A 25,077-nucleotide genomic window follows, 5' to 3' on the forward strand; every position below is an offset into this window, starting at 1 on the left:
GAATGAGACTCAAAAGAGATGAATTTGCATAAAGGAGGCACTCACCCCCATTCAACTCAACTTATGCAAATACTACTGCAACAGGGCCCAGTATAGCAGATTCATAATCTATCATCAGGAGCTGTAAACAATGGTATAAACTTATATGCTATACATTCTGTTTAATACAATAAAGAGAAATACCTAATTGGTTTTGAAACAATTTCAATCAAAACTTATTAAACCGTATCTCTTCAGAATTTATATTCTACGGAGTTTACCCAGTCTTCTCAATTGCTGAGTCACAGCACATTATTTTCCAAGAACCTTTTTTGCAAATACACGAGTGGTTTTTCACAACCTTGTCAGAGTGGCGACTCCCAGGTGGAACACTGACCAGGGCAGCTTCCACCGTGTGCAAGCGTAGAGTGCATTTTTCTGCAGGAGTACAAGCTGAGGCCACACAAAGAAATGCAAGAGCTTTTCTTCGTACACTAAAAAGGTGAATTAAGTCACTAACACTAAAAAGATAACTAAGCAAATACACTGAATAAATACAGAAAGAATTTAATCCCTTGAAATTTGCTCCTCTCTGATTTTATCTTTAATTGACTGGAATCCTCATTTGTGCTCATTACCAACTCCAAGGCCACACTAAATAACTTCAGTGCTGCTATGTAACTTTCAGATAGTTGAGCTGTAAGAAGATCTAGGGGGGCTTCCCTGGTGGCGCCGTGGTTGAGAATCTGCCTGCCAATGCAGGAAACACGGGTTCGAGCCCTGGTCTGGGAAGATTCCACGTGCCGCGGAGCAGCTGGGCCCGTGAGCCACAATTACTGAGCCTGCGCGTCTGGAGCCTGTGCTCCGCAACAAGAGAGGCCGCGATAGTGAGAGGCCCGCGCACCGCGATGAAGAGTGGCCCCCGCTTGCCACAACTAGAGAAAGCCCTCGCACAGAAACGAAGACCCAACACAGCCATAAATAAATAAATAAACAAATAATTTTTTAAAAAAGATCTAGGAATTAAAATAATATTTATTAAACACGCCACACACTTATAACTGGAATTATACATAGCTATATCAACATACGATATTCCACCAGCCTCTTGGGCTTCAAGACAGGTAAATGAGCCCCAAGGCTTTCTGGCACACAACATTTGTGAGCTAGTTAGTAGATATTTTCTAGCACCTATTGGGGAAATGTCCTATAGACATCATGATTGAGTTCAAATAAAAACTAGATTACTGCTAGGCTCTGTCTAACTCAGGGTCATTTGTTACGAACATCCATTATTTTACTATAAAGTCTTCATGAATTTTTGAGCTCTAAGCTATGTAGTTTGGCATACATTCATTCTAATTATTTATAAATAATTAACATATGCTACTAAATTTCATACATTTTAAAACACACAAAACCGAAGTAAAAAATAAAGATAGGGACTTCCCTGGTGGCGCAGTGGTTAAGAATCCCCCTGCCAATGCAGGGGACACGGGTTCGAGCCCTGGACTGGGAAGATCCCACATGCCACAGAGCAACTAAGCCTGTGCGCCACAACTACTAAGCCTGTGCTCCGGAACCCACTAGCCACAACTACTGAGCCCATGTGCCACAACTACTGAAGCCCACGCACCTAGAGCCCGTGCTCCACAACAAGGGAAGCCACCGCAATGAGAAGCCCACGCACCGCAATGAAGAGTAGCCCCCACTCGCCGCAACTAGAGAAAGCCCACGCACAGCAACGAAGACCCAATGCAGCCAAAAATAAATAAATAAAATAAAATAAATTTATTTAAAAAAAAAGATAAATTATTTACATATTTACAGTGATACAATCTTGTTTAAAGTTTGGTTTGTTTTTTTTTTAATTTTTATTTATTTATATTTATTTTTGGCTGTGTTGGGTCTTCGTTTCTGTGCAAGGGCTTTCTCTAGTTGCAGCAAGCGGGGGCCACTCTTCATCGCGGTGCGTGGGCCTCTGTCACCGCCTCTCTCGTTGCGGAGCACAAGCTCCAGACGCGCAGGCTCAGTAGTTGTGGCTCACGGGCCCAGTTGCTCCGCGGCATGTGGGATCTTCCCAGACCAGGGCTTGAACCCGTGTCCCCTGCGTTGGCAGGCAGATTCTCAACCACCGCGCCACCAGGGAAGCCCCAATCTCGTTTATAACATTCTAGGTCCTTAACTTTGGAATGTCTTCTTAATCATGATGGTTTTATATCATTATTAACTACTAACTCAAGTCACAATTTACTTTTAGAGTAAGGTTCATCAGTACTAATAGTGAACGATGCCTGTCTGTCAAATATCTTTCTTGAGAATCTCCAATTTTTTCAGCCATCTTCTAAAATAATTAGATCATGACAGATGAAAAGCTTATTCTAATAGTTTAAGTATCAGCTCTACCATTTTCTTGCTTCCTATTCTTATTCATGTTTCTTATATTCAGTTTCTTTGCAGGAATCGTTACATTATTAGTCTGTTTTGTGGGGTTCAGTTAAAACTGGATAATATAATCCACAAATCTGTATCATCAAACACAAGTAAACATACATGAATAAGCTCAAATGCATGGCAATTCCCAGAAATGGAATGAATGAATGGGAGTGCCACTGTTGCCCTGCGGAACCCCCAGCTCTTTTGAATACCATTATGTACCACATGTTATACATGACTCTCTGACATCACAGCCAAATGAGGGTGCAAATCAACCGCAATATTAAATATTAATTATATTTAATTTTTAAAGTCTCAAATGAACGTATATGGAGTAACTGCACACTGTACCTCAATGGATATTTGTTTTCACTACTATTGTGTGTACACACACAACACACGCAAACTTACACACATGTACCTTAGGGAAATACTAAATCAGATCATTCCAGTTGCTAGTCTTTCTTTTACCTCCTCTCCCTGGTTCTCTCCTCTTACTTTTTTGTGGTTAGTTCTCTCATCACTCTCACAGAGGTCTCTAATCTCAGTTTTCTCTAAACGTATTTTCTCTTCCTTTCTTTTCCTCATTCATTCATTCACTCATTCAGCTTTTCCTATTAGACTACAGCTCCTCATGGGAAAAGGCCACAAAGGTGATCTAATAAATACTGAAGGGGTTAAATATCTGATTCTAGGATATGAAGGGTGAATAAATCTGTGGAAAATGGTGTATCAACATGTCTGCCCATTTGCACATACAATAAAATCTGAAAAACTGAGAATTTTTTTTCCCCTCAGCCACACCGTGTGGCTTGCAGATCTTAGTTCCCCAACCAAGGATCAAAGCCATGCCCCCTGCAGTGGAAACGCGGAGTCCTAACCACTGGACCGCCAGGGAATTCCCAGGAACTTTAAAAAAACATATGCAGGGCTGTATTTTGGTTTCTGTATTAATGTTTTCCTAGTCGACCCATTTACCTATGCCCTGGCCATTGTGCAGTGCATTTCTAAAGCATACATCACAATTCTTCAGCTTTATAAAATGAGTATCTGAACTTTAAAAGATAAAATTATATATTCTACAAAGGAATTATAAAAATCTAAGGTGATCTGAGATAATCCAATAGAATATATATTAAAGCTATTTTACTAAAGCGATTCAAATTGTCCAAAAACCAAAACCATGTGTATCCTTAACAACTGCCTTTATAATCTCACTTGCTCAACCTCCTGTACTCTCACTGCAGCATATCACCCTCTATGTTCTCTGCACTCTTAGGCTGCCATGACACTGCTCATTCCTCTGCCAGAAATGTCTTTCTACTGTGGCTCCGCCCACAAACCCAGTCCACCTCCTCTTTCAAGGTTCAGCCCAAATCAGCTTCCTCCCTTGACTACTCACCCACTGAGAGAGAAATACCAGTCTCTCTCACCACAGCTCTGCAATGCCTTATTCTCTCACCATGCCTCCGCTATCAGACCTCCCCAGGTCAGGGACTAATCTGCTCATCTTGCTGTCCCACCACAGAAGAATAGTGCCCTGAGCATACACAGTTCTTGAGATACATTTATTGATAAAATGATATAGTATCTAAATGTGTGGGAATAGGTACATACATACTCGAAAATAAAACACAGTAGATACTGAATTACAACACAAATAAATCGCAATGATAAGGAGGAACTCAACAGTGAATCTTGCTTTGTTTTTTAAAAATACTTAGGAGAGCCTGGCTATACCAATAATTTTAGTATCACTTCCAGAAAGTGGCCAATAAAGGTTGATCTTTTGCCATTAAAAAAAAAACTCTATGATAAGTCACATTATAAAATGTGTACAGCGACCAACTACTTGATGTACTACATAAACTAAACCCATGTGCTTTACTTCTTGTGATGAAATAAATGTTTGTAGGCTTTGGTTCTGTCTCCAAACAAAAAGTTTTGCTTTTAGAATCTGTATTTCAGAACATTTTACCTAAAATAAATGAAGTATTAATCTTTCAGTACAGAAACTGAAACTGCTATCTCAGCAGACATCATCTTAAATCTACCACCTACAAAAAATTAGGATTTTTTTTAAGATGCAAAAATCCGATAAAACAGCACAACAGTATATTTTGACTGATCTTCAGACATACTACCCTGCAGTCTCCAAAGGCAAATTTATTTGATTTACAGATCTCTTTTAAAAGCTAATGGATTGGATTGGAAGAATCAATATTGTGAAAAAGACTATACTACCCAAAGCAATCTACAGATTCAATGCAATCCCTATCAAATTACCAATGGCGTTTTTTACAGAATTAGAACAAAAAAATCTTAAAATTTGTATGGAGACACAAAAGACCCTGAATAGCCAAAGCAATCCTGAGGGAAAAAAAGCAGAGCTGGAGGAATCAGACGCCCTGACTTCAGACTACACTACAAAGCTACAGTAATCAAAACAATATGGTACTGACACAAAAACAGAAATATATATCAATGGAAAAGACAGAAAGCCCAGAGATAACCCCATGCACCTATGGTCAACTAATCTATGACAAAGGAGGCAAGGATATACAATGGAGAAAAGACAGAATCTTCAATAAGTGGTGCTGGGAAAACTGGACAGCTACATGTAAAAGAATGAAATTAGAACACTCCCTAACACCATGCACAAAGATAAACTCAAAATGGATTAAAGACCTAAACATAAGACTGGACACTATAAAACTCTTAGAGGAAAACACAGGAAGAACACTCTTTGACGTAAATCACAGCAAGATCTTTCTTGACCCACCTCCTAGAGTAATGGAAATAAAAACAAAAATAAACACATGGGACCTAATGAAACTTCAAAGCTTTTGCACAGCAAAGGAAACTATAAACAAGACAAAAAGACAACCCTCAGAATGGGAGAAAATGTTTGCAAACGAATCAATGGACAAAGGATTAATCTCCAAAATATATAAACAGCACATGCAGCTCAATATTAAAAAAACAAACAACCCAATCAAAAAATGGGGAGAAGACCTAAACAGACATTTCTCCAAAGAAGACATACAGATGGCCAAGAGGCACATGAAAAGATGCTCAACGTCACTAATTATTAGAGGAATGCAAATCAAAACTACAATGAGGTATCACCTCACACCAGTTAGAATGGGCATCATCAGAAAATCTACAAACAACAAATGCTGGAGAGGGTGTGGAAAAAAGGGAACCCTCTTGCACTGTTGGTGGTAATGTAAATTGATACAGCCACTATGGAGAACAGTATGGAGGTTCCTTAAAAAATTAAAAATAGAATCACCCTATGACCCAGCAATCCCACTATTGGGCATATACCCAGAGAAAACCATAATTCAAAAAGACACATGCACCCCAATGTTCACTGCAGCACTATTTACAATAGCCAGGACATGGAAGCAACCTAAATGCCCATCGACAGACGAATGGATAAAGAAGATGTGGTACATATATACAATGGAATATTACTCAGCCATAAAAAGGAACAAAATTGGGTCATCTGTAGAGACATGGATGGACCTAGAGACTGTCATACAGAGTAAATTAAGTCAGAAAGAGAAAAACAAATATTGTATATTAACACATATATGTGGAATCTAGAAAAATGGTACAGACAAACCAGTTTGCAAGGCAGAAATAAACACACAGATGTAGAGAACAAACATGGACACCAAGGGGGGAAAGCGGGTGTGGGGGGGTGTTGGTGGGATGAATTGGGAGATTGGGATTGACGGGTATACACTAATATGTATAAAATAGATACCTAATAAGAACCTGCTGTATAAAATAATAAAATAAAATTCAAAAGAAAAAAAAAGCTAATGGATTATGAGCCCCTTCCCTAGAAAAAGGTACAAACAAAAAAAAATTTGCTTATAATTTATAGTAGTGACATAATCTAATCTAGAACCTAGTGGTCAGTAACAAAGTCAAGAATGTGTACCTGGTTATCCTTAAGGAACAGAAATTACAAATGAATTTTTTAAATTTGGAGAATTGGGGGAAATCTCAAGAATTAAGAGAAAAACATAACAATGCTATCATAATTAACCTGCTTAGAAAGGTTTTTGTTAAGTGAACTTCCGGACAAAAGAAAAATCACAGATAAAGTTCAAATTAAATTGCTTAGCACAAGAGTCAAAGCACAATAAATAAATGGTGATTACCTCCAACTGGAACTTTTTTAAAAGGAATGTATTTGTAAATCAAAGTTTCAACTGAATCTTCTCAATTCCACTGATCCATTTCACACAGAATGACTTTGTTAGTTGCCTTCTACAACGTGGCAATCTCAAGTAACATACTACACATTCATCAAAGCTCTAAAGCATTATATCCCGCATTCTCCTCACCCTATTCTCATTTCCCACGGAATCATATACACAGATAATATTCTGGGCAGCCAAAAGATGCGGTGAGTGAAAAGGGGGAATGAGCTGGGACAGAGGGTTATCTTAAGAAAACTGACCCTGAGATCAGGCTTAGAGGCAGAACAGTCAGGTCAAACACAACTCTGCCATCACTGACTCTGATTTTCACTTTGCTTTGTTATTTAAGTGATTTAGAGAAAATGAATTTAAAAGTTGTATATTATGATCCCAAATTTTCTAAAAATAAAAAATACACAAGACCACAAACCCACACAAAGAAAAATTTAAACATGCACTGGTGTCTAGTCATCCAATTATTACTTCAGTTGAGTTAGTTTCAATGGTAGTATCACATGTGGTTGAATTTTATATTAAATTTATACCAAAAAAACACTACTGTGCAGAAAAAGACAAAAAACTATCAAGGACCCCAAAATTTGCCTGTCAGGAAGTAAGCAATGCAATTAAAAACAATAAAAACAATAAACTCTCTCATACAAAGCCACAGAGATTTTTAAATTAAAGGTTGGTTTGGGCAGTTTCAAGTGTTATTAAAAGTAAAATTTATTTTTAGGCACTAACATCCACCCATCAAAGTCTTCCAGTTCACTAACTTTCAATGGTAGAGAACTTGAATATGAGAAAAGGCTCAGACTCAAACTTAAGTTGTGATGCTAGAAAGGTGATATAAAAATGTATGAAATGGAATATTACTCAGCCATAAAAAGGAATGAAATTGGATCATTTGTAGAGATGTGGATGGACCTAGAGTCTGTCATACAGAGTGAAGTCAGAAAGAGAAAAACAAATATCATATATTAACACATACACGTGGAATCTAAAAAAATGGTACAGATGAACCTATTAGCAGGGCAGGAATAGAGACGCAGATGTAGAGATGTTGACACAGTGGGGGAAGGGGAAGGTGGGACGAATTGGGAGATTAGGATTGACATATATACACTACCACGTGTAAAACAGATAGCTAGTGGGAACGTGCTGTATAGCACAGGGAGCTCAGCTAGGTACTCTGTGATGACCTAGATGGGTGAGGATGGTGGGGCGGGGGGGAGGTTCAAGAGGGAGGGGGTATACATATACATATAGCTGACTGACTTTGTTGTACAGCAGAAACTAACACAACATTGTAAAGCAACTATACTCCAATTAAAAAAATTTTTTAGATGTATGAATAAATATAGTATTGTCATTTAATTTTTTAAAAGGTGAGAACATCAACACTGTGTAACTGTAACTAATTTCTTTTTTCCTTCCCCCCCAAAAAAACTGTTACTAAATTAATGGTGCAACTTATAACTTAAGATGCCTTAGAAATATGACAGACCTGACATTGTTTTCTTAAGACAAAGCTGATAGGAGCTAAATCTTTTTTTTTTAAGTAGTTTGGGAGGAAGAAACAAGTAAAAGGTAAAAGGAGGCAATAGAAATAGCATAAGGATCTAAGAAATAATGGGACTGAAAAAAAAACCCTAAACTTTCCATATTCCAAATTTGCCTAAGACCACACAGGTAGGTACCTGGGCACTTAACAAGTTAGAAGAAAAAACTGACATAATTCCAAATCTTATTAGATTATTTACTCTTCCCAAGGGTTGAATAATTGATTCAAGATACCAAAAAATTTGAATAGCTAATTAGGCTAAGACAACACAAAAATTCTGCTGAACAATCCATTCCCAGAAGAAACGAGAACAGCTTTGTCAGGGATGTTGGGTCTTTGATTAACTCTGTCCTACAGAAATACCTTTCCAGATTCTAACCTGTGACATAGTGGGTCCTTCACTTGGATTTAGTTGGTCTAAGGTAGAATCTGCACATCCGTTGAGTTTCAAAGCTCCCACAGATGATTCCAATGGGGTTGAGAACCACTGGACTACGTGGCAGGAAAGGGCAGGATGGGGAGTTTTACTAGTCAGAGTCTAATTATTAATCTGTGGGGCTGAGGCGGGGGAGGGGGAAAGTACAGAGGGATCACTTCTTTCAATAACATTAGCACTGCGAAGTGAGTCCTCTCGTTCTCAGAACTAGAGACGGAAACATACTACATTGAGTAAAAGTTTTATTAATTTGATTTTAAGATGAACAAAAGAAACAAAAGATAAATGATAAACTCAATCCTTCTCCCCAAAAATGAATTAGGAAAGGAAGGACAATAATAATGAGGACATCTCAAACAGAAAGAGAGCCAGACAGACCACAAAACGAACATTGCTGATACCTACATTTAGATAAAAAGACACAGAAAGACCAAATGAGACTCAGCTTTGTGCCACAAAATGCTAAGTAGTAGATAGAGGTTATAGAAAGATATTTTTTCTGCTCACTCTAATGAAAAACTGTTCTACAAATCAATGGAAATTTTTAAACAAAACCTGGATTATCACTCAGCAAGGAAGTTATTACAGTGGGATATGATACGGGGTTGTATGTGTGCCCTGTCCAATGCCTTCCAACTCATTCAAGTATGCTATCAGGACCACCAATAACCTCTGCAGCACCTCTGTGCAAATTAGACACCAGCAGGACAAATTAGAAAAAAAGAGAAGGCATATTACAGTACAGAGAGTTAGGAGCCTGAACCGTGGAATCACACAGCTCTGAAATTACAGCTAGATGATCTAAGACAAGGTACTTAACCTCTCAGTGCCTCAGTTTCCTCATCTGTAAAATAAACTGTTATGAGAGTTGAAAAACTTAATATTTATAAAATGTTAAACAGTGCCTGGCACAGAACTCAAATCATTTAAAAATAATACATATAAGTAACGAGGCCTTTCCTCTGAGAAGACACGGTCCCAATACCAGGGAAATGGCTTGGCTGAATGTGTGTGTGGCCTGAATGTCAGCACCCACTTGTCCCCTTGGCTGCGAACTTCTGTGCAGGACACCAACTGCCCATTCATCTTCTGCTATGCTGTGTGCTGTATGACTGTAGAGTCCAGCTTTGTCTTCTGTGAGTTGATATAAGAGCATTACTATATGCACACACAGAAGAGAGTAATGATGGATAAAAGTCTTAAATTACAACAGATTTGCAGTGTGCATGAACATGACGGTTATCTTAACCAGTGTGACCACACGGAGTGACAATGAACACACACTGAAGCAGAGCCTCTTCAAAACTAAGTCTTCAACGTTCAGTTTGTAACAGAAAGGAATATGCTTCTTAACTTTTTTTTAAAATTAAGAACATGCCAGCAGATAATTACTGAAATGAAACTGTCATTCTGAAGTACTCTAGACACAAAAAGAAAAAATATATTCACATTAAATTAGATGTTAGGTTCAGAATTTTACAATGTTACATTTCTGTCTCTACTCAGATTCAGAAGAATCACTCTTGTGTGTCTTAAGAGTATTTCCTTACATATAGAAAAGCTTAAGGTATACTCTAGACAGTACCAACAAATGTTTTGCCTTCAGTAAGTTAAAACAAATTGCTCATTTAACTACCATGTTTCTATCAGAATGGCAGTCAGAAATACACCCCTTTAAGAAATCAGGGCTGTCTTTTAACATAATTCATTCTGAGTATATTATAAAATAAGTTACATATTCATAATTCTAAAATATGCCTAATTCTCATCTGATGTTGGTTTGCCAGACTGCTTTCAATTTCACCAAATTTAAAATGAAACATTTAAACCAGCAAGTACACTGTGTTGTCTGCCTGATCCACTCAGGACACACAAACACAGGAATAGGGACACACATATACACTTTTCACACTCACTCTCTCCAGGGGGTCATGAAAAGAAAAAAGACCATCTTTCTTAAGTAATTCAATTTATTTACTTCAATACAAAACACTACCCCTCTCCCTGCCCACCACCCAAATTACAATAAAGCACCAACAGAGACTATATGAATACTACAAAGGTTCCACCTGACTTTCCAGTCACTGTCATGCAATGGTATAGAGGTTGACACTATGGCCAGAAAGTAAATATTTTTGGTTTTGCAGACCACACAGTCTCTCACAACCACTCAACTCTGCTATTACAGTGCAAAGCAGTCACGGACAATATAGAAATGAATGGGTATTTCTGTTTACACAAAAACTTTATTCAAAACATACATACAAAAAAAAGGGCTACAGGCAACACTTTTTGCCCCTGAAGTAATGCCCAAGACCATCCAAAATTCTACTGATCGAGGACAGAGCATAACACTTTTAGGTTAAACAAAATTTAAAAGAAAATTTTTTTTAATCAAATAAAGTAAACAGACCAAGCAAAAATAAATTACTCGAGCATTCTCCACTAAAACTATGTAACCTTTCTATAGGAAGGTAATTTTCCAATGCATTCAAACATATTATCTTATATGGCACTATACATAATAATGAAGTTCAATCAGAAAGGAAGCGTATTAAAACGCTAGTATTTCTCTGCCATCTTCAGACTTAAAAGGCAGTGGAGGCAGAATGGAAAGAACGAAAGATTTCTACTCTTGCTGCTTAAAAACACAAGTCTTTCACATCTCACCCTTACAACCATGAGCAAGTCCTCTGTGTCCTCATCTGCAGAATGAGGCTATTCTACAAGACTACACTCTGCTGGGACTGTGTGAGCACTAGACAGCTTCACAGCAGTATGAACATATAGTCTGGGTTACTGTAAGAAAAAAAAAAACTATGATTTAAAAACAAGTGAGCACCAATCCTATTAAATCTCTAAAGATGTTTTCACACAGAAATAATACTAATAAATATCAGCTACTTATAACTGCTTGTAGAGTGTAAAAGAGTACAAAAGGATTAAGAATAGTACTGAAAGATTAAAAATTTAGGTTCTAAATAAAAAAACTTTATGACTTTTATGACTTAGCATGAGATTATAAAAATAGCAATGGGAAATATTAAAAAAAAAACAAACACAACAACAACAACAAAGAAAGAGAACAATGAAGGCATAGAAATATCAAAGTGGTCCTGGAAATGAACTCTCTTGGCCAGAGCAAATGGAAGCAAGAAAAAATGTTGGCCATAAGTTTTGCCAATACTAGCTAATGTTCACCAAGTAGTGAGTATGAAGAATTATTTTGCATATTTTTAATTAAGAGAAAATGATCTTGTATTTTACTTTTTTGACACGGTTAGTGATAACTGGACACCAAAAATCACTTCTATAATGTGAACTAAACTGTTACTGCAAAAGATGTTTCCACATTTTCTAACATTCCTAAATCATAATATAATTCACAGATAAATCTGGGAAAGAAACAAGTAAATTGTGTATTTGTAATTATTTTTTTAAAAACAAGTTCATAAAATTATCTATAGACAGAACTATATTTAAAACAAAATGTCAATTTTCTTATCTTCTCCCACTTCTCTAATATCAAAGCAACTAAAAATTCCATCAACAACAAAGGATCCGCATGCTATAAATGAACTCTCTCCATTAGAGATGCATCAGTTACTCAAGAAAAGGCAAACTGAGAAGAAGGCCAGATTCTCCTTCAAGGAGACCAGGATGCAATGTAATTTAAAACCCATGTTTATCTCTAAACTAAGTGAAACAGTAGGTTTTGGGGTTTTTTGTTTTTTTTTTTTTAAGCTGACTCTAAGATGTATCCTGCAATAGACAACAGAACTGTGGAGAGAATGGAAAAGAGAGGGGGAGGGGAGAAAGAAGGGGAAGAAAAGTTTTATTTACATCTCTACCAGATATTGCTGACATTAATATTAACATCTCTACTAGATATCCATAATATTAACAATGGAACAAAATTACTATAATACATCAGTAAATAAAGATCCTTGCCCTCACAAAGTTCAAATTTCAGCAGAATTTAAAATTACTTGTTATGTAAAAGGTGATAAATGCTATGAAAAATGAAAAAGGGAATTCCCTGGTGGTCCAGAGGTTAGGAATCTATGCTCCCACTGCAGGGGGCACGGGTTCCATCCCTGGTCGGGGAACTAAGATCCCGCATGCCATGGCACAGCAAAAAAAAAATTTTTTAATATACAAAATAAATAAAAAACAAAAAGCAAACAACAAAAAAATACAAAACACATTTTTAAAAAAATGAAAAAGTCCAAATAGGGTGAAGAGAATTAGGAGTTTTCTGGGGGAAGGAGAAGCTGGTGCCCACACTGCAGTAGCAGTAGGATGGTCAGAACTGGTTTGTATTTCAATTGAGAGGTGGCGAGATACTCAGGAAGCTATTGTACATTCTATGTTTTGTATTCAGGCAATCATGTGTGAAGATGTGCCTTATCTTGATGCTGTCAGCTTAGTGCTGGAAACAGAACCTCCATATTCACAAAGTAGGTCATTTATATTTCAATTACTCTAATTTTTTCTCTGAAATGTCTGTTCTTACCTACATCTACTATGTATTATGAAGCCATAATTCCTAGGACAGATATTAGGCATTATAAGTGACAGGTTTATTTAAATATTTAGCATTATAATATTATGGAGACCATCATAAAAGTTATCAAATGCAAAAGAAAAGATACGCTAAATAAGAGAACCTTCGTAACTGTTGCCCAGAGTCTGTTCAGTCAAATTATTTTTCATACAAGCATTCTTACAAAGTTAACATCAAAGAGCTTCAAACTTTTTCAAGGCACAGGATACTGAAAAACAGAAAAATGTCACTGAAACGGAATGCCTGGTCACTTAAGTCCTACTACAGTTTAGAAAAAAGACTCAATTTTTTAATATCCACCAAATGCTTATATTGTGCCTAGTACTTCATACACTTACCTACCCATCATCACCTTAAAATACTTAACCAGGGAAAAAGAACTAAACACAACTGTGGATGTAAACCAAGGTGTCCTCAAATGCTTAAGGGTCTCTGGGTCTTGTTCACCCTCCTCCCACTGTGTTCCATATTCTTTAGTAGAACAACAATAACTTCAACTGTAAAATCCTGGAAAAAATAAGAGTATCTCTATAGCTTGTACCCACTATCATACCTAAAATGTAATTCTAGATTCCAGCGACGGGGGTGGTAGTGCTGGTAAGATTTGTGGAGTGGCAACAAGATCTTACCTCTTCCTCTTAAGAAGGGAAATAAGCCAGAAATTGTTTAAAGAATATTTTGAGGAAAATCAAAGAGGATGAAAATCTGTTGTGCGTGATTGTTCACGGCCTCTTGATCTCAAGTCAAGGCTAATCAATCAGATGAAAAGAACTACCCTGATGATTCCGACTGGAGGAATTCCCAAAACCTAAGCCGGCCGCAGCTGTAACCTGTTCACTCAGAAGGCTATAGGACAGGAACGCCTATCAGGGTATCGGACAGCAGAACATGCAATCCAGGAGCTGCTGTCTTTGCACTTCTCCCTCCTACCACTACCACGTGATTGCTCAGGTAAAAGGGTGCAAGAATTCATAGAGGGGTGTGGAAGCCACTCTGGCTTGGAAACCTTAAGCTCCGCAGAGGAACCAATACCATCTTTTAAGAGTCTCATGCGTATAGCTTCCAGGGGACCCAACCCATCAAGGGACATGCTCAGTTAGAAGAATGTACCACGTCCTCCTACCAGGTGTTCACTCCCACTCCAGATGCAATTCACAAGTCAGGGACCATTTTGCCATGCTCCACACTGGCTGGTAATATTGCTGACATTCCACCTTTATGTGTCACATGAAACACAGCTAAAAATTAAACCAAGGTCATTTATCCACAGAAAGAGAAAGGTTCGGTGAACCCTTTCCTCACAACACACCTGGGTCCTTATCCCTACTCTGCCTCTAGGATGTCAGTGGTCTTGGGCCTGTAACTTAAAGCTTCTATGGGACTAATTCAGCTCCTATATAAGCAATGACTGGGTTGAACTGTAAAATCCTTTGATCTCTTTTAAAAAGTAAGAACTAGGCTCACAAAAAAAACAGGCTCTCTGATTTCTGAAAAATAAAGGCAACACAGACATAAAACCAAACTAACTAAAAAATACCTTATAGGGAATTCCCTGGAGGACAAGTAGTTAGGACTCGGTGCTTTCACTACCACAGGCCAGGACAGGAAACTAAGATCCCATAAGCTGCATGGTGCAGCCAAAAAAAAAAAAAATTAGTATTAAAAGTATCTTATAAATAGCATAGAGCATTTGTTTTGATGATATGAAGGTTAAAGAAAGTAAAGCAGTCTACTTTATAAAGAAATTGAGGCCCAGAGGTTCAATATTTCTTACCAGAAGTAACAAAATGAATACCGAACTCTGCACTGCTTATGCACTCAGTATCATTTAAATCTCATAACCAACGTGTACAGTAGGTATTACTATCTCCGTTTCGGAAACAAGCTAACTTGGGCTCAAAGAAGTTATTAGACCAAGATCGACACTAATAAGAGGAAGAATAAGGGACATCAGATGAGGGGTTAAACTCATCACTCTCCTCCTCTAGGTGTCCCGAGTCCATTTTCAAAACCTTTGTTTCCAAAAAGAGTTTTCTTACTCCAACACGACAAATAATTTGTAATGAAAGTATCACTTTACTTAGGAGGAAGAGATCTATATCCAAATTCTTATTGCTGCAGGTAGGATGGAGTCAAGTACAGTATGGACCTCAGGTACCCCCACCATGGGACAGTATAAGTCCACCCACCAATAAATACAACTTTTTCGCCACCCACGCCTACCCAGCTTCCAAATACTCTTGACCTAAAGTATTTCATACAACTAACTAGTTCTTGAAATGCTATGTGTATTTAAAAGTTAAAAAACAGGGGTTGGGGAGGGCAGCCATCAAGGCAAGGGAAGAGGCTAGGGAAGCGTTTGCTTTCCTGAAAATAAACAACAGACGCAGCACTTCCTTCTGCTTTATTATTTAACAGGATGCCTCCTGAAGCAGTAGCCATTTTTCAACCGAGGCAATGAGCCTGATGAAATTCCTTCCACTAAGGACAATGGGATAAAAAAAATAGCAACTTCTTGCCTATTTTTTAAAAATTTGTTTAAAATAGTACTTTCAGTTACTTGAAGCCAACTGGACATCACTCCCTCCCTAGATGTCCCCAAAGCATTTCAAACTTACCATATATAAACTTAATTCATCTCCCACCCCAAACTTGCTCCTCTTCTTATATTCTCTACCTCTGTGTATGGCTCCATCCTCCAGTCACTCAAGCTAGAAATATGTCTCCTTCTCCTCCTTCATCTCCTACAGCTTAACCAATCAGCAAACACCATTACTTTCTATCTCTAGGGTGTTACTTCACAAATACGTTTTCAGTTCCCCAAACCTCCCACACCCTCGTGACTTTGGATATGCTGTATCCTCTAGCTAAATTTTAGATCACCTACATCCCACCTAAGCTCTACCACCACTGCGGATACTTATTTTATATGCCTGTCTCCTTTCAATATAGGGTATGTTATCTTGAAAAATGCCTGGAACAAAGCATGGCAAATATGGTAAAATGTACCCCTCTCACAAAAGGCGGTTGGTGATTAAAATGAAGACCTTATCTGCACAGGTACCTTAATCTATGACAATAACATCACTGTATTGTTTTTCACTCCCTCACAAAATCAATTTCAGGAAGAAGGAAGACAAATGTTAGTCTAATGAAAACCATATGTGAAATTCAGAATCCTGGAAGTATAATTTTTGTTCCAAGGCTAAAAAATAAGAACCATGACCACTTATTTAACAACCACACTTCGCTCTAAAATACTGTATTACCCAAACACATTATCATAACTATCACATCTTAGTAAACCATTTTAAAACCATTTCAATGCAGTGCCACTCTGTTACAAATGCAGATGCAAATTTAAAAATATAATGGCTACTCTTAAAAGGCATTTCCTAGTTTTGCTCTTTTTAGGGTTCATGGTTTGATTTTGATCCCGTTGATCACTTCAGGCCAGATTAGAGGAACTGGGAAGGCAAAGGACAACTGCATAAAAAGAAAGAATTATCAACAGCTTAAAGTGAATGAATCGCTGACAAAGGTCTAAGGTTTGCTATTTTTCCCTTCATTGTTCTACAGACAAAAACTGGACAGAATAGGCAGGGACTCCTTTCATCATCAGCTTCTAACCCCAAGATCCTGGAAAGAAAGACAAGGAAGGTAGACAAATTTGCTCTACTGGCATTCTAACATTGGAGGAAATAAAATCTGAAAGAATATGGATGTTCTTTACGTGTTTACTGTAATGAAGCTGTCTAGGCATTTTCAAAACTTCTAGGTTTATTCGCGGCCACTATGAAATTATATCCCTATCTCATACCTATCATTTTTATTTCTTGCTTTCCCCTCTCAGAGTGATTTGAATATTTTATGTCCTTGCTCTCTTCTAACCACACCAAATTCCCTACTCCTTCCCAGATGTATTTAATAACCCCATGCCAAGCCATTTCTTTACAATATACGATTATAAAAAACAAATGTCTAGTTCTTTACCATTATTCAATTACATTAGTGCATTCACTCAATAAATATTCACACTGTCTTCTATTTCACAGCTTCACCCATTCTTCACCGAATTCTTGGATTTAAGGCAAAAGAAACGACCCACAGAACTAGAATAGAACTGCAAAAATACTGTGACTCTACCACTTACTGAGTATGATACATTAGGCTGGTTATTCAACCTCTCTAAATCTGTCTTCTCATCTGTAAAACTACATAGGGGTGTTGTTATGAGAACTAAAAAAGAGAATGCGTATCAGGCATGTAATAGTACCTGAGATATAAAAAGCACTTAATTAATGACAGCACTGTTATTTTACTAGATTTTGTGTGTGATGAAACACACTGAGCTGTCCTTTAATAGAAGATATTTGCTGGAATAAACTATCAATCAATACACTCAATCTAAACATGCAGAAAACTTCGTGCTTTCATGAATGCTATGTACAGTTTATTTTATAAAAACAAAAATGGAACTCTTTTTTTTTTTTTTTTTTTAAACAGACTGCTATTGGCATTCTGAAAATGGGGTATCACTTCCGGATTAAATATTGGATATAAAATGAGAGAATAAAAAGAGGATTATCAAACAGGGAAGCAGGGGTGGTCAAGATTTTGGCCCCTAAGAAGTAATACCCATTTTTAATTAACATCACTATCAATTATCTACATTGGGTATTGGATTAATCAAATGTCCACCTTTTAAAGAAATATCAGTCTAACATTTTTATTCCTGCTCCCTGGCTTCCAAACAGTAGCTGAGAAGCAATGAGGCTACTACCTAAAACAGCAACACTTAATTCCAGGGAATTACAACTTTCAGTGATAGCAAATAATGGGTAAGTTTAACAAGGCTTCCATTAAGCCTTCTCCATAATTAAACAGTATTTTAAAATAGTACCTTTATTTTGTTTTTGAATGTCATATAGATTACTGAATATCTGTGAAGTCTAAAACTATTTTCTTTCTAAATATAACATCAATAATAACTTACAAACATGAATAGGAAATAACCTGTAGTTTCCCATTCCAGGAAGTTCCCTATAGGCAGTGTAAGCTCTCAGTTTTCCCTGATGTCTGCTACCCTGCCCTATTTAATGCGCTCTATAAATTCCATTAATATGCATCTTCTCTAGTATAGTAATAATGATGTTAACAGTATGATTCACTCTAACTTCTATCGCCACTAGTAAGAGACTAATTTTCTAAATTGAAAGAAGTCAGCAAATCCCACTTGGAGCTTTAATAAATTCTGCTTGATTTCCGTGTCAATGATTGGGAGAAATATAGAGCAAAACTGGCTATTTCGTTCAAAGGACAGAAAAGCAGTACTGAAGACCAGAATGGGTTCGCTAGTATAAGATGAATGTCAACCAAGAACCACTGAACGTTATGACCCCATCAATTTGCTTTTTTAGACCATGCAAGGTAGTAAACAGAAAAAAGTCTACTTTGCTATATAGCAGAAATAAACAAAACATTGTAATCAACTATATTTCAGTAAAATAAATTTTAAAAAAAGAAGTCGTCTAGGACCAATGGCCTTTTATACATCTCTTAAAGGTATATAAATTTTGACTTTTTTTTTCGTTTCCTCACTTACTTTATCCATTGTTCTTGGTCAGAAATTCAGGACGTGCTGAATACTCAGGCCATGACTACCGTTAAGCCACATTCTAAGAAACTTTTTCCATTCCAAGCCAATATAAAACATCTATTCTTTCAAAATCACTTATTTCTTCAAACTCTCGATGTCCTTCAACATTCATTCATTTATTCAGAGCCTATTTAAGCACCATGGACTTTACAGTGTAAAGGGTGAAAGAACAGGCTAGTTATAACCATACTACACATGCAAAAATAAACTTCTAGAACTGCTTCAAACTCCAAGTCCCCAAGGAATTCTCTGCATAAAGAATGACTTGGCAGACACTGCATCTCCCTGAAGCCCAATTATACCCAGATATGTATTCCTAGACTGACGTGAAGTATACAAGGAGAACACAGAGAAACACCAGACTTTCGCTCAAAGTATATCTAGAATGACCTTACAGCTAATTTGATCCATTTGATACTGTGAAATAATAGAAAAAAATACACACATATACCTGCCCTCAGTTCCTGGCACAGAACTCCTAAAATCCTTGTAATTTCCTAATGATAAGAGCACTGGGAATGTCTTTTGTTCTAATATTTGATGTTAGATCTTGATTTCTGACAGAGGTCCTAAATTCCTGGGAATTTGCTGGGTGATAGGAATGTCTTTTGTTCTAATGAGGAGACTCTTGGTGAGCTCCCAGATAACTTCAGGATGGGGCTGGTCACAAAAAAGACCAAGCCATGATTAGAAGCTTGGAACTTTCCACTCCACCCTGTCATCCCCCAGCAAGGGGAGAGAGACTGGTGACTGAGTTAAGGACTGACCATGCCCTGCATGACGAAGCCTCCATAAAATCCTCAAAAGGATGGGATTCAGAGAGCTACTGGACTGCTGAATGCATGACGGTACTAGGAAGGTGGTGCACCTGCAGAGGGCATGGAAGCTCCTCACCTCTTCCCCCATACCTTGCCCTATGCATCTCTTCCATCTGGATGTTCATCTGTATCCTCTGTCAAATCCTTTTATAATACACCGGTAAACGTCAATAAGTGGTTTCCTAAGTTCTATGAGCCATTCTAGCAAATTATCACACCCAGGAAGGGGGTCATGGGAACCCCAATTTATAGCCAGTTCGTCAGAAGCAACAACCTAGGACTTGTGTCTGGCATCTGAAATGGGGGCAGCCTGTGGGACTGACCCCTGAACTTGTGAGATGATGCTAAGTACAGGTACACAGTGCCAGAACTGAAATGAACTGCAGGACACTCAGCTGGTGTTGCAGAGAAGTGGTGTGGAAAAAACTACCACACGTCTGGTGATCAGCAGTGTCAGAAGTATTGTGTGTGTGAGGAAAGAAAACCACAGTAATGTTTTTCCTCGACAGTTCCCAATATTTCTCCTGCCTGATAAACCTCTTATTATTGTACATTCTCATGTTTTCTTTATGTCAATCTACAACAACTTTTCTCTCCCCAAGGCATTATTCAAAGAACACATTTCACTACGATGTTATCAAGGACATTTCATTTAAAAGTTGAAGACAATAAATTGCATATAAAGCTCACAGATCAAGAAAGACAAAAATAAATGTATAATGGCAACCACCAAAAGAACCAAAACAAAAGTTCTTAACATCGTTGTCTCCTGAGGATAGGGCTAGTAAAGAAGTCCTCTCCCCCTTTTATTTTTTATTTTATTACATGCATTCATTACTTCCACGGTATTTTTTTTTTTTAAAAAGCACTGAAATTTCTGATTTTCTAGGTCATCCAAAGACAAGAAATAAAACTTCCTTTATGCAAATAACAAACATTAACTACTCTTACCTTTTGCACACCCCGATCACTGGTAATTTGGTAATTTAACAAGATTTAATATAATTTTTAGGTAGAAAATCTTTAAGTATGGAATTTTACCAAATATGTTTTAAATTTTAGATGATCACTAGTATAATATAAACTTTTAAACTGCTGGCTTTATTCTATTAAAGGATGTTAAGTGTCCTTTCCAATTAAGGCTAAAAATATGGCCAACATGTTTTTATCCAAAAGCATGACTGGATTCCTAGATGAAATTAAAATGTGACCTGTCATATTCCCCTTTCACTGACCAAAGCAAAGCCCATAAACAAAGGGGGAACAAGAAAGGGAGTAAGTAGAAAGACTTTAGGGAAACTTTAAAAGAATCCTTTTGTGAATTCTCATTTATTGGGCTTAATTCATAGTTATTATTAGGATTAATTACACATTATGCTGTGAAATACCATATTTCTTCATTCATTTGATTACTACGTATTGAGTTCCTACTATATGCCAGGCATCATTTCAAATGATAGGTACAGAGCAGTAAAGAAAACTCCCTGCAGTTTATATTCTAGTAGAAGAGAACATACACACAAAATGAGTACACTACAATACACGGGGACTGGGATCCACACGTCCACACTGCTGTATTCAAAACAGACAACCAACAAGGGAGCGCTGCGCAATGTTATGTGGCAGCCTGGATGGGAGGGGAGTTTGCGGGAGAATGGATACATGTATACGTATGGACGAAAACCTTTGCTGTGCACCTGAAACTATCACAACATTGTTAATTGGCTATACTTCCAAAACCATTCATTGTTCCTGCAAGATCAACAGAAGCTCCAAAATCAACTGATATGCAGAAACACTCCAAAGACTCCTTAGGCCTATATTTCAACGTCACACATTTTCTTCAAGGTCATTTTATTTGCAGTGCTGTCGTTGCCCTTTCCTTCCACTAAATCTTGGTATCTCTAACACCAAATTTCTGGAAGAAGAGAGTTGAGGTATCCTCCTCTCCAACAAAAAGCCCTTAGGCTCCCTAATCAAACTATTCACAAACCATCATTCAAAAATGCTGCATAAAGTGAATCTAGTTATATTGCAATACGTGTCTCACCAAACTTTATTCAAATAACTGAGAGGGCCATTTTCCTACTCCACAACTCTAAATGCTATACATAATTATAAAGATCCCACTTACAGAGCCTAGAATTGAACCTTAGTTTCTAATACTGTCCAACATGCATCCCTTCTTAACCTGTGATAGAGTAGGTTTAATTTCAATGGTGCCTTCTTTAATTTAGTATGCTTATTCTAATGGCTTTCCCTTTCCTTCTCATCCTATCCAGAGCCTAACAATTTTTTGAGACTAAGCTCAATTCCTTCCCGCTGAAAGTCTTGCCTTAATTCTCCAACCTACCAGAGATGTTTCTCCTCTCTGCAGAACTCTGGCAATTTACAAGTCATGTTATAGGGCTGGAAAATACAGTCCAGAGAGCTTAAGTAATTTACCCCAATTCAAACAACTAGCCAATGACAAAGGCTGGAATAGAATCCAGATCTTCATACTCAAAATTCAAGGTCTGGACTTACCTGGTGGCGCAGCGGTTAAGAATCCGCCTGCCAATGCAGGGGACACGGGTTCGAGCCCTGGTCCGGGAAGATCCCACATGCCGCGGAGCAACTAAGCCCGTGAGCCACAATGACTGAGCCTGTGCTCTAGAGCCAGCGAGCCACAACTACTGAGCCCACATGCTGCAACTACTGAAGCCCATGTGCCTAGAGCCCGTGCTCCGCAACAAGAGAAGCCACCGCAATGAGAAGCCTGCGCACCACAACAGAGTAGCCCCCGTTCGACGCAACCAAAGAAAACCCACACGCAGCAGCGAAGATCCAACGCAGCCAAAAATTAATTAATTAAATTTTTTTAAAAATCAAGGTTTACCTGTTCTTGCAATCTCATCACTCTAATCTTATTTCCCACACTAATCTGACCATATTGCTTTACCCTTAAAAATTTCCAATGGATTCTCCACACCTAGATATTTTATCCAAAGTCAACCCATCCTTCAGATCACAGTTCAAGTGCAATCTTCTCTATTCAAGTTTCGTTTTGACAGCTCTAACTCATATTAATTTCCCTCTTTTCCAAACCTACTACATTTAAATCAGTATCGCACAATGTAGCACCTTTTTACTTTGCATGTGTTATCTCATTTACTCCCCAAAACAACTTGAAAAGGCAGGAATACGTTTGCCACATTTTACAAAATGGCCCTAAGATGTGAAGTAATTTGCTTACGTTCAAACAATTATTCATAATAGTTACTCCAAAAACAGCTGCTATTAAGAACTATGTCACCACCTCCAAAGTATATGCTCTTCAAATACAGTATACTTCAATTCTTTTTTTTTTTCCCTCTCACCACACAGACAGACACAGACACACACACACACACAACGGATAAGCAATTTTCTTTGTAACTAGAACTCAGGCTCATTCTTAATTTTTGGTCCAGAATTCTTGCAATTATCATCTATAGCTTTTTCTTGTTACAGGATTCCATCCTTTTCTTTAAAACCACAGTTAACATAATCTGATCCTGTTCCTGAGGAAGCACACTCAAACTGAGGAACATTTTTCAAAACTGTCAATGTCAATGTAGTAAGACACAAAGAAAGTCTGAGGCCAGATTAAAGATTAGTCAATGTGTGCTCTTGGATTGGATCCTACATTAGGGCAAAACAATTGTTAGCAAGATCACTGGGACAACTAGCAAAATTTGAATATGAAATACACTAAATAATAGTATTGTATGAATACTGCATCAATATCCCTAAATTAGATCAACGCACTGAGCTTACTTATAACAAGAGAATGTCCTTGTTCTTAAGAGATACACACAAGGGCTTCCCTGCTGGCGCAGTGGTTAAGAATCCGCCTGCCAATGCAGGGGACACGGGTTTCAGCCCTGGTCCAGGAGGATCCCACATGCCGTGGAGCAACTAGGCCCGTGCGCCATAACTAGTGAGCCTGCGTGCCACAACTACTGGGCCCGCGTGCCACAACTACTGAAGCCCATGCGCCTAGAGCACGTGCTCTACAACAAAAGAAGCCACTGCAGTGAGAAGGCCGCACACTACAACCAAGAGTAGCTCCCAGTCACCGCAACTAGAGAAAGTCGGCGCAGCAACGAAGACCCAATGCAGCCATAAAATAAATAAATAAATAAATAAATAAACGAATAAATTTGTTTATTTTAAAAAAAAGGAGATACACACAAGTATTGAGAGGTAAAAAATCATGATATGTAGGACTTATTCTCAAATGGCTCAGCTAAAGTAAGAATAATGAGATAAATAAAACTGATAAAAGAGATGATGAATAATAATATAAAGCAAATGTGCAAAAACATCCAAAACTGGTAAATCTATCTGGAAGGTATGCGACAGTTCAAATTTACAGAAAAGTTGAAAAAAAATATTATTGAGAGAGGAATGGGTAGGCATATTCAAACATTTTCTGTGAAGGACCAAATAACACATATTTTAGGCTTTGGAGGCCATACAGTCCCTGTCGCAACTACTCAATGCTGCCATTGTAACACAAAGACAGCCTACAGACAATAATAAAAACAAATGGGCTTGGTATGTTCCAACAAAACTTTATTTACAAAAAGCAGGCCTTAGTTTGCTGACCCCTGATACAGATGCAAAAGATTGGCCATGTGGTGATAACTGTTGCAATAGGTACATGAAGATTCACTGTATTATTCTTATGTATTTTGACATTTTTCATAATAAAAGTTTAAAAACAAAGCCCTTCACTGAGAAATCTCCCCATATGTCAATCTCTTCCTTCCCTTCTACAGCCTACCTCCTCCAGAAAAACGTCACAATCTGATGCATTAATTTTCTCTTTAAATTCTAAACTCCCTGATAAAAAGGGTCTTATCTGGTGATTCACATAAATTTCATGGCCTAACAGGATGATGTAGCACCTTTCATCACTGGCTCTGAACTCAAGTCTCTCTTTGGCACATGGGAGAGGAAACCTTCACAACCTCACTGAGCCTGTTTCTGTGAGGTGTAAGGAAGGCAAGCCTGGTTTTGGTACAGAGGCCTTCATATGGGACTACTTTTAGATTTTGCACGATTTTTCTTAGCTAAAGAAGTAAAATCAATGGAAGTTGCAACTAATTAAGAACCACAGATTACCAGAAACCTAGAATAAGATAGGGTTTGAAGTAATTACAGTACAAGAACCACCCTCATCCCCTATCCCACAGATGAAGAAATGAGGCTAATTCCAGCATCGTAATTAATCAATGTGAAGTCAAAACCATGAAGCGTGTTGAAAAACTACAGTAGTGTTAATAAGCGAACTTTTATTCTATTAAGAGAAGATATACGTAAATTACAATATATCTGTACAATGTTGACATATTCACCAAAATTCTGCTTC

At 37.6% G+C, this 25,077-nt stretch overlaps 1 protein-coding gene across 5 annotated transcripts in view; it reads right to left on the reverse strand.

Moving 5' to 3' along the window:
• The window catches only part of TBL1XR1 (TBL1X/Y related 1), a 179,187-nt gene that overhangs the window by 91,146 nt on the left and 62,964 nt on the right, over window positions 1-25,077 (reverse strand). The window lies entirely within an intron of this gene.

Source organism: Balaenoptera physalus (genome assembly GCF_965194825.1).
Source record: "Balaenoptera physalus genome assembly, chromosome: 4".
Classification (NCBI taxonomy): Eukaryota; Metazoa; Chordata; class Mammalia; order Artiodactyla; family Balaenopteridae; genus Balaenoptera; species Balaenoptera physalus.